This window comes from Zingiber officinale, chromosome 4A (genome assembly GCF_018446385.1).
Source record: "Zingiber officinale cultivar Zhangliang chromosome 4A, Zo_v1.1, whole genome shotgun sequence".
Classification (NCBI taxonomy): Eukaryota; Viridiplantae; Streptophyta; class Magnoliopsida; order Zingiberales; family Zingiberaceae; genus Zingiber; species Zingiber officinale.
In genome coordinates this window covers 96,184,896-96,196,517 of record NC_055992.1, presented here as the reverse complement: position 1 = coordinate 96,196,517, position 11,622 = coordinate 96,184,896, and the positions used below count along the sequence as shown (strand labels likewise).

General features: G+C 37.0%; 1 long non-coding RNA gene across 1 annotated transcript; it reads right to left on the bottom strand.

Annotated features, from left to right (window-relative positions):
* Positions 1-383: 383 nt before the first annotated feature.
* Positions 384-1,493, bottom strand: LOC121973464. Its single transcript, XR_006109621.1, has 5 exons — positions 1,396-1,493; positions 1,182-1,290; positions 1,070-1,114; positions 808-981; positions 384-426 (listed from the first exon to the last, which is right to left on the bottom strand). It is a non-coding gene; the product is annotated as an uncharacterized LOC121973464 (long non-coding RNA).
* Positions 1,494-11,622: the final 10,129 nt, after the last annotated feature.

Sequence of the window (11,622 nt, the reverse complement as noted above, 5' to 3'; positions counted from 1 at the left end):
TCCGTATATGTGTGTGCCCAAAAGGTAAACGCATATATATAACCATGATATAAACAGCATAAATCCAAAGACATCACATATAACAATGATGTAAGTATCATGAATCCAAGAGCATGTATCACACATGTAAAGCAACTAATCCAGTAGAGTAGAGCACTATAGATATGCATCTCTATGAACATATATACACATGGCAAGAGATAGAATATCCAATCCTGAAGTAAAGCATCTAGCAGATGAAGCATGTGATAGGTATCAACTAGCTAAGACCAGGGAAGAAATAATCTACTATCTACCACTAGTAAATATATATAAGCTACACATATCATAAGACATTATCAAAAGATAAGTCAAAGGGTACCCGCCTCAAATAGAAGGTACAATCCAAGCGATCCAAGGTCGAGACGCCCGTCTCGAATCAGAGTCCTGTGTCAACAAACAATATATATATATTTTATTTAGCTAAATCCAAATGAATAGCTAAATAAAATCCCTAAACCTAAATTAGGGCAAAGCCCTAATCACAACCTCAATCTACATAATTAAATCTAATGGTTAATTAGGATTAGTTACCTAATCTCTAATTACCAATTAGATTAAAAATCCAATGATTGACTAGGGTTAATTACCTTAACCCTAATCATTCCATTAGATCAATATAAACAAATAAATCTAAACCTAATCACTAACCATCTAGTAATCATGTAATCCAAATCATATCTAAATCTACACATAACCTAATTCAATTCTACACACGATCAAGTAATACAACCATAATCCGCATGTATCAAAATCCCTACACCTTACCTCGATCGAGCTTTTGGAATGGGGTTGCTGCCGAAACAGGAACACACCACAGAACAGAACAACCTACTGGAATCAACTCCTCTGTTCGGATCAAACTTGCTGCTGGCAACAAGGAAATTTGCTGAACCATAGAATCACCACAGAGCAAGCATATCTCTGCTAGATTCCAGTATACTATTCGGTTCAAGGTGAGATCACGGATCAGATCAAGGAATAAACATCACCAGTTAAACAATAACCTAATTCCGGAACCAAATCTTACCTCCAATCTGAGACTTCAATCGGCAACCATGAAGAAGTCCATGATCTGATTAAAGGAAAACCGATTACAAGATCCTCCTTGATCCCCCTCAAATTTCCAAATGAAGTCTTACCTCAAGTCTCCAGAAGACGTCGCACAACCCGATCGAATCCGTGAAGCAACGTACCAAAGATTCCTCCGATCCTCAAATCAACAATCAACAAGGGAATCCAAGACCTGACCTAGGATCGCCAACAATCAGGGAGGCAATCAGCAAGAATCGGGAAAGAAGACTCGATCTAGGGCACAAACCATAGAACAGGAAGATTCCGTTAGGGCTAGCTTACCCACGCCGGCAAATCGAGTGGCACAAATCCAAACTAGGGCATCACTCCAAGCTTCGGTGGAATGAGACGCGAGATTTGGTCCTTCACCGTGCCCTAGCCGCAGCATCTTCGGCCATCTACCGCAAGATCTGCCGAACCGCAACTCCTCGGCCGATTACAGTCTGGAAAGGAGAAGCATCGATCGGATCTGACCTTAGGGTGTCGACGGCGGTAGAGGAAGGTCACCGGAGCTAGAGCCTCGCTCCTGTCGGCGCCGCTCGCCTGCGAGGGAGATCAGAGAGAGGAAGAGGAAGAGGGGAGATCGGGGAAGGCAAGTAGGGATCGGCGGTTTTGGGGGAAAAGAAATAAGGAAAAAGGAATTATATAAATAACCATTTCCTCATTTAAACGGGTATCTCAACTCGGCTTTATCCGTACCCGAAACTAATCCCCGCAAAACCCGTCGTACGAGCTCCGAAAAATTCCCAGAAAATTTCTAAAAATTCCGGAAAAATTTTATAAGGCTATTTCTGCAATAACCCTATTTATTTAAATTTTCCGAGATCTCACAGTATTCATTGCTCTTTACCAAGATGCTGCATCTTTATCTTGGAGTGCTTCATCATGTGTCCGGGATCAGGCTCATGTTCATTTCAGATCAAGTCCAAAGACTCTCCCAAACATGAATCTTTTAGGTTGTTTGACAACCCTCCCACTACGATGAGGTATTGTTTATAATTGTGTATCAATTGTGATACGTGTTACAGTTTCTTGTGATATTTCATCTTGTATAGTTAGTACTATATTAGACGCGTCCTTTATTATTTTCTTAAGAACAAATTTACTTATGGGCTTGTGATTTATTATATAGTCCTCTTCTAAAAATCGGTCATTGATGCTAACAATGACCTTCTGATTTTTAAGACTATAAACCTACTTTTGTTTATCTAGGATACCCCACAAACAAGTGAACTCCTATCCAACTTATCATTGTCTCTCTTCAACATATGTGTTGGACTATCCGAATCTGAATATGCTTCAAAATAGGCTTACACCTATTCAGCAATTCTATATGAGTAGAGAGTTCTGACTTGGAAGGTACTATGTTCACTTTCGTTTTCAGAGTATATATTTAAAATGAATTTGGTAATTTGCTGAGTCATATACCTTCTTTTTTCTACACCATTCTGTTGGGGAGTACCAGGTGCAGTTAATTGGAATTGAGTCTCGTCTTCTGATAAGTGACTCCTAAGCTCTCCTAAGAGGTTCTTACCACTATGATCTAACCGTAGTGTCTTGATACTTTTACCTTGACGTTACTCCACATCAGCCTAGTACTCTTTGAACTAATCAAAGCACTTAGACTTGCGGTTTGTCAAGTAAATGTATCCTTATCTCAAATAGTTGTCTATAAAAGAGATGAAATATTCGAAACAACCTCTTGCCTGGATAGTCAAAGGTCTACACAAATCAGAATGAACCAATTTCAACATATCTTTGGCTCTAAACCCCTTAGACTTAAAAGCTTCTTGGTTATTTTAACTTCCAAGTAAGACTCATAGGTTGGAAAGTTTTCCACTACCAATAAACCCAAAAGTTCATCAGCTACCAATGAATCCTACTCAAGTTAATATTACCTAGCCTTAGATGTCGAAGATATGATTGGTTCATTTTCGAAGGTTGTTTTCTCTTATTAAAATTAGAAGATGTGTCATTAATTTCCATTTATTGCATTGTGGGAATTATTGGATTTATAAATTGCCAACCAACGTACCAGAACAGATATCTTTCCTATTTTCTCGATAACAACTTTGTTATCAAAATAGACACAATATCTATTCTTTAATAGTTTAGAAACTGAAATCAGGTTCTTTCTAAACTTAGTACATAAAGACAATTTCTAATAATCCATATTTTATTCCTATTAGAGAATAAACCTCTCCCACTGCAACAGCTGCTACTTTTGCAGCAGTGCCCATGTAGTCGGTGGTTTTCCCTTCATATAGTTGTCGGATTTCATGAAATCCTTGCAATGAATTATAGACATGATCAATGGTTCCCATATCTACACACCAGGTACCGGTAGATAATACCACTAAACATGTAACTACTAAAAAAAACACCTTTATTGTTCTTAGTTCTGAGAAGACAGTCTACCTTAATGTCCAAGTCCTATTTCCAATCATTACAATTGGGACTACTAAGTCTATTCTATAGTATAACAGTTAGGGGATTAACAATCATATGAAATCCTAAGAATCACAAAAATATTTGGTCAAGGCCAACACTTTAAAATCCCCGTGAATTTTATATGCCACGATAGTGTGGACGTATACAAATTCAAAGAGAAGATTTTATCCATTAATTTTATTATCTCGTCAACCTAACTTTATGACAAATAAAATTAATAGTTGGTTTGTCTTTGATTAAATATTTGGTCAAAACTTTTGAATTTAAAATAACATTGATTCCTCAAATAATATTATTTAAATTCACCAACACCTCAAACACCATGAATTTTGCATGCCACGATAGTGTGGACGTATACAAAATTGAACATTTGTAAGAGGAGGGTTTTACTCATTAATTATCTTGTCAATAAATCTTTATGACAAATAAAATTACCTCAAACACCGTGAATTTTGTATGCCACGATAGTGTGGACGTATACAAAACCAAACATTTGTAAGAGAGATTTTTAATTTTATTATCTTGTCAACCTATTTATTTGACAAATTAATAGTTGGTTTTCTTCGGTCACACAAATAATAGCAGTGACTCCAATGGGGAGGATACTATTAGACGTGCCAAAGTGTATACCATTACTTGACACTAAGTCCATTAATAAGATTGTGCCCCTTCCAATGGGGAAGATCACACGCTCTTTATTAACTTCCTATAGTCATCCAAAATGGAAGTTTGATCTAGTGATCCGCAAACAAACTCATCCGATATGGAGGAAGGCACTCAGAGCCAACGCGTAAGTTTGTTTGCATCACTTATAAACCAGTAATGGAGACCGTGGAATTTATTAAATAAATCCCTCTCCCACTTAGTTATTTAAAGTGAGGAATTTTAAACTATCCTAGCATACATCACATGCATACACACACATCACAATAAATAAAAGCAATAAATATGGAAATTATTTTTCTAACTATTATGGCCTTTTTCTGTCACTGTTCTCTACGTGCTCCAACCCTAGCTACTGCCTTCTTTAGCCACCACCACCGGGTCGAGTCGTCGCATCTATCTTGCTTGTTATTCCGCTGCGCCTCTGGTGCTCCAAAAGTACCACGCCTCGCAAGCATCCGATTCGCGACAAAAATAGAATTTTACATATATCGATCCCATATTCCATGAAGGAATGTACATGTAATCTAGATCGAAAATAAAATTCTAAAATCCTAAGGCTAATACAGCTCCTGCTGTATTAGTTACATACAATCATGTACACACAAAAATAATGCCCTTGACATGTCCAAGGGTCCAATCACACACAACATCTATAAGTCATAACAGTTGGAGCCTGGAACCACAAAAGTAGCACATCCTACTATTATCCTACCTAAATTATGTATGACATGTGCATAACCTAATTTGAAAACCAAACACACAGAGGCAAACCCTAGATCTGATACCAATTGTTGGTTAGTCATAGGAAAACTGTACCAGCTCCACTGTACAAAAATTTTATACAAGTGTCGAACCTTTCCTTAAATAACCTATTGTATTCTTTAGAAGTTAAATTAGGAATCACAGACGGAACTTAACATTATTGATTCCAAATTTAACTTATTTGTTCTTAATGGTTTAGATTTGAATCGCAAGCGGAACTTAACACTATTGATTCAAATCCACCTATGTTATTAATTCCATTAAATATTAATTTCCAAAATTGGCTTCCAGGACTGCATGGCAAGGCATATGGCCTTCTTAGATATGGGAGAAACCACCACCGCCTAGATAAAGTCTTTTAAGGAAAGCTAATATTTAATTTCCTTAAATAACTCTAGGTTAACTGAAAAGAACAATTGAATCACAAATTCGACAAGGAAAAAAAACACAAATTCGAAAACAAATTCGAAAACTAGATCTAATTGCCTCTTGTGTTTGGAATTCTTACAAATAAATAAACTAGCATGATGCGGAAAATAAATACTAGTAATACCTTTCTTTGTAAACTTTAATGACCTCTTTATCTTCTACCGTATTCCTCTTCTAACCTCGGATGTTGTGTGGGCAACGATCTTCCCAGATGAGAACCACCAAGCACCTTCTTCTTCCTTCTAGGTTTCGGCCACCAAGAGTCCTTCTTGATGGATATATAGGTTCCGCCACCACCAATGCTCCAAGGAATGCTAGAGACTAGGCTTCCTTTCTCTCCTTCTTCTCCTTGCTTGATCCGGCAATCAAAGCAACTCCACCAATGAAGAGGTTTTGGCAACAAGAAAGGGAAGAGAGAAAGAGGAGGGGCCGGCTACACCCAAGGAGAAAAAGAGAGGAGAAAAATAGAATAGAAGTTATCTCTCATGAAGGCACCTCTTCCCCTCTTTTATATTCCTTGGTCTTAGCAAATAAGGAAATTTTAATAAAAACTTCCTTAATTCCTTTGCCATGAAAAATAAAATTTAATTGATTTAAAATTAATTTCCTTTTCTCAAACCATATGGCCGGCCACTATTCTAATCCCAATCAAGGAAAATTTAATTCACACAAGAATTAAAAATTCCTAATTTGTTTCCGAAAATTTATAAAAAATTTCTCCAATAATTTTTCCCTTCATGGTGATTTGTAAAAAAGAAATTTTATAAATTAAAATCTTTCTTTTAAACATGTGGATGATTTCCAAAAAGGAAAGTTATCTCTAAAAATTAAAATATCTTTTAATCTACAAATAAGGAAAGATATCAAATCTTTTCTTAATCTTTTGTAGAAACTAATAAAAGAGAATATTTAATTTTTAAACTCTCTTTTAAATCATGAACATGGTTAAAAAAAGGAAAGTTTTCTCAAAATTAAAATCTACCTTTCAATCTACAAATAAGGAAAGATTTCAAATCTTTTCTTAATCTTTTGTAGAAAGCTATAAAAGGAAAGATTTAAATTTTAAACTCTCTTTTAAAATCATGAAATCCACATAAGAAAATTTTTTTAAAAAATTACTTTTTATTTTAATAGGGCCGGCCACCTAAGCTTGGGTTCAAGCTAGGGTCGGCCACCTCATGAACCCATGAACCATGCCTTTGGCCGACCCTAGCTTGGATTCCAAGCTAGCTTGGCCGGCCCCTATAGGATGGGTAAGAAGGTGGGTATAGGTGGGTATAGTACTCTATAATTAAGAGGCTACGATAGGGACCGAGAGGAGGAATTAGTTTTGGTCTCCCGATGCAATTAAGCATCCCGTGTTCGCCCCGAACACATAACTTAATTTCATCAATAATAATTAATTTCACTAATAAACTATTATTGAACTACCGCACCAATCCCAAATTACATTTTGGGCTCCTTATTTTGAGTGTATTAGTCTCCCTGTGTTTAAGATATCGAATGTCCATTAATTCAAATGAGTTACTGATAACTCACTTAATTAATAGCTAGCTCCAAGAGTAGTACCACTCAACCTTATCGTCATGTCGGACTAAGTCCACCTGTAGGGTTTAACATGACAATCCTTATGAGCTCCTCTTGGGGACATTATCAACCTAGATTACTAGGACACAGTTTCCTTCTATAATCAACAACACACACTATAAGTGATATCATTTCCCAACTTATCGGGCTTATTGATTTATCGAACTAAATCTCACCCATTGATAAATTAAAGAAATAAATATCAAATATATGTGCTTGTTATTATATTAGGATTAAGAGCACACACTTCCATAATAACTGAGGTTTTGTTCCTTTATAAAGTCAGTATAAAAAGAAACGACCTCTAATGGTCCTACTCAATACACTCTAAGTGTACTAGTGTAATTATATAGTTAATATAAACTAATACCTAATTACGCTACGGCCTTCCAATGGTTTGTTCCTTTCCATCTTGGTTATGAGCTACTGTTTATAATTCATAAGGTGTTGATAACATGATCCTCTGTGTGTGACACCACACACTATGTTATCTACAATATAAATTAATTGAACAACTACATTTATCATAAATGTAGACATTTGACCAATGTGATTCTTATTTCTAGATAAATGTTTATACCAAAAGCTAGGCTTTTAGTATACATCCTAACAGATGGAAAGTCCTAGTGAGTGAAGCTAGGCAGATGGAAAGTCCGGGTGAGTAAAACCAGGCACGTGGAAATCCAAGTGGGTCAAGCTTGACCGGACACCTGGTGTTAGAAGGTCTAAGTAGGTTAAAGGAGTGACGGGATACTTAGCACAAGAAAATTCAGATAGGTCAAGAATGACCGGACAACTGGTGGAAGGAAGTCCAAGTGAGTCATGTAACGACCACCCTTCTTACTACTACTACTACTCTCTAAGAGTGACCGTTACTTATCTACTAACTCTACTTAACCGGTTTATTAAAAATCTCTATGAAAACCCTACCAAAAAATTTCGGCAGAGTCTCCCCTGTACCGGTGACCATTTCCCATAATACAAACAAATAATAAACCATCAGCCACATGCGGCTGGTATAAATACTTCACAACCACGCAGTAATAATATCACAATAACTAAAAGGAAACTATTCTAGCAATAGTAAACAAATAGAACTCCAACGATAAGACATACCAAACTACAAGTGCGGAATAGACTCAATTACAATCTCAACTTCATCATAGCATTAAAAGAGAACTAAAATAACTAAACAGAAAAGTCTTGGCAATTTGCCAGCTCATTCTGGATCTCTCCATAGTCCAGTCATCACACACCTTCATCACCACCACCTTGTCGCCTTCCTTGCTAAATCTTTTCCTTTCCTTTATCTGCAGTAGGAGGAAGTGCAGTCTATAAGCATAAAGCTTAGTGAGCGCTATCTACTCACAAAAACTCGATATGCATGTATATAAATAAAAACATGCTAAAACTGAATGCTCATAAGAATGAAACTATAAAAGAAGCATACTAAACATGTAAAACTAAACATGCTGGATAATCTAGTAGCAAGAAACAAATAAAACTATTACTGCATGCTTCAAATAACAAGAAACTAAACTTTCTAATTCTAAACATATTTGAAGCTTGTTTCATTTGTTTCAAAACTTATACTTTAATACTTCAAAATAATAATAAACTTCTTTTGGGCCCGGCATTGTACCACTTTGCGCGCATTCTTAATAAGAATCGAGGTAGCTAATCCCGAAACTACTAAGATACTTCTAGGCCTTGTGCCTAGGGGCAACTTGGAGCCCATCCCTTGGACCTTGTGTCCGGTACATGCCCTTTAAAAGTAAAATACTTTTTATCTTAATTACTTCTTCTTTAAATGCCTTGGCATTTTAATAGACACCTTGTGTGCAAAAATTCCTAAAGTCTGGACTTTGGAATTTACTTAAGGCCTTGGCCTTTCTCTTTCTTTTCTTTTTCTTTCTTTTACTTGTTAATACTTCTAAAAGTATTTAATAGGATTCTTATTTTTCCACTGGAATACATGGCTGTTCATGCTTCTTAAAATAGCAAATGAAAACAACTTTGAACTTACTAATCATGCTATAAAATAGAGCAAAAGAAAGCAACTTGGACTTTCTAAACATGCTGTAAAATAGAGCAAAAGAAAGCTAACTTGGACTTTCTAAACATGCTGTAAAATAGAGCAAAAGAATGTAACTTTGAGCTTCCTATACATGCTGTAAAATAAAGGAAAAGAAAGCACATCTAATCTTACTAATCATGTCACAAAATACACTTTATATATAGCTGTTCGTGCCCCATTTTGGCCAGGAAAACTGATGGTTCTGCACTTGTTAATAGGAAAGGCAACTAATTTAAATCCAGCAATACCAATAGCAAGTGAAACCTATAATTTCTCTAGCGATTAAAAGAAAGACTCCTATTAAACTCTTAACAACCTTACTGTCCTTCCAAATTCCTGAAACCCAGCAGGAATCGTGATTCCCTTCTAAAACAGATCTGATGTCCAGCAACAGCAACAGAAAACAAGAAACACTTACTTCTTTTACCTTTCTATTCATCCTAATGTTGTACATAACTAAAGCAAGGAAACCAAGCCATTAAAAATCCAACAGAACTCCCAAATTAGAGTTATCCACACCCATTGCATGGCACAAACCTAAATCCAAATTACTCAACAATAAGATGATACCTACTAGTGAATATAAATGCTCACTTGAATGAATCTGCTCATGCACATGCCTACTAGTGGGAGCTGTCTATAGTTCCATGGCAAGAAAGCAATATAAGGGAAACAAAATGCTATACATAGCTATTCCAACTAGCTGTTCTTTTTCATTGCAGCGAGGAGAAAGAAAGAACAAAATCTAAAACTGTGATAAACAAATCCGTCTCCTTTCATGTTCACTGCCTAAACAACAAAACTAAAATTCCCAAGGCTACATAATCCGATCAACACTTATATAACAATAGAACCAAAGACTTAGCTGCTCTTAATAAATCTGTACTACTACCACCAGAAACTGCTCATATTAAATCTGCAAAAGATCTAAAACTAGTATGAAATTTGTGGTTGTTTCTTGCTTATGGAGATACAAAAGGTATCCGAACTGCACACTTGAATTAAAACTGTTCATGCTCAAAATTAACGCTGACCTAAACTAATCTGGATTTGGCACTAATCTGAGATCAAGCTAGACTGAAGAATTGTAAAACATGATCCGGAAACAAGAAAAGAACTAAATCAAACTTGAAACTGATCAGATCATCTACATGTTCCGAAACAAGCAAGAAAAGAGGGCTAAATCCCTAACAACTAAATTCTGTACAAACACAATCCGAAAACAAGGAAAACAAATCGAAGCTCGGAACTACTCCTACTGCAGGTGAGAAGCAACTCACCTCGCTGTTCTTGGACTTACAACCGAAAAGGAAGAAGAAAAGCCCTAGGGTTTTGGTCAACTCAAGTCTTCCGGTTCCTCTTCGTGCGCCTTCGTGTGTTCCTCGTCGAGAGGAGCTCGGCGGTGTGAAGACCGGCCGAAAAAAAAAACCCTTCGCCGGCGCCGGAGATCAAGCCCTCGGTCCTCCTTTGTTTCCGCCCGTGAGTCGGCGCCGTCGCGCACCAGAGAAGAGAAGGAGAAGATTTTGAGAGAAAATGTTGATTTTCCGAAAAGAAACCTAAATTCCTTTTCTTATACTAGGGTTTCAAATCGAACTATACCTTAAATCAATTTGTTCTCATATTTAATTAACAAATCGAGCGCAGCTCGGTTGGTTGGCTGGGTTTTAACCGAGTCCAGGGTCTCGGCTTCAATCCCTCAGCCGCGCACTTTTTCCCAATTTATTCCCTAATCATTAACTATGCTATAAACTTAGTTCTCACCATATAAGGTTAACAAAACCGTTTAGCTCAGCTGGTTGGGGCCGGTTTTGCTTGGGTCAGTGCAACTCGAGATCGTGGGTTCGAATCTCACCTTCAACATTTTTTTTAAAAACTTCTTTCTTTTTATAACCCTACTAAACGACCTCCAAAAAATTACGTAAAAATACTTTAAAAATTCCTAAAAATCTCTAGAATATTTTAAAAGTATTTCCAAATATTTTTATGGACTTTTAGAACTTGAAATTGGAAAAATTGGGTCGTTACAAGTCATGGAGGAACGGACACTTGGTACAAGATGGTAAGTCCAAATGGGTCAAAGTTGATCGGACACTTAGCATGAGGAGAAAAGCCCAAGTGGGTCAAAGGATTGACCAGACACTTGGTGAAGAGGTTCCAGCAGGTCAAGGTTGACCGGATGCTAGGCACGAGGAGTCCCAACAGGTCACGATTGACCAGACATTGGGTTTGGGAACCCTAGACTTGACTCGGGCAAGCTAGGGTTGGTCAATTTGATCAAGTGATCAAATTGGAACAAGCCCAATTGATAAAATGATCGATTCAGCATAGTGTTGTGACAAACAGCAGCCCAATCGATCAGCTGATTCATTGAGAAGCAAAGTCGCGAGCATAGAATGGTCCCCAATCGATTGGGCACCGCCAATCGATCAGTCGATTGATTGGGGGTTGGTTTTCTCATGCGAATGTGAGGAGTCCTAAATTGATCAGTCAATCGATTCAGACCTTTTTAGTAGAGCACAGAGGTGCTCTGAACCCAT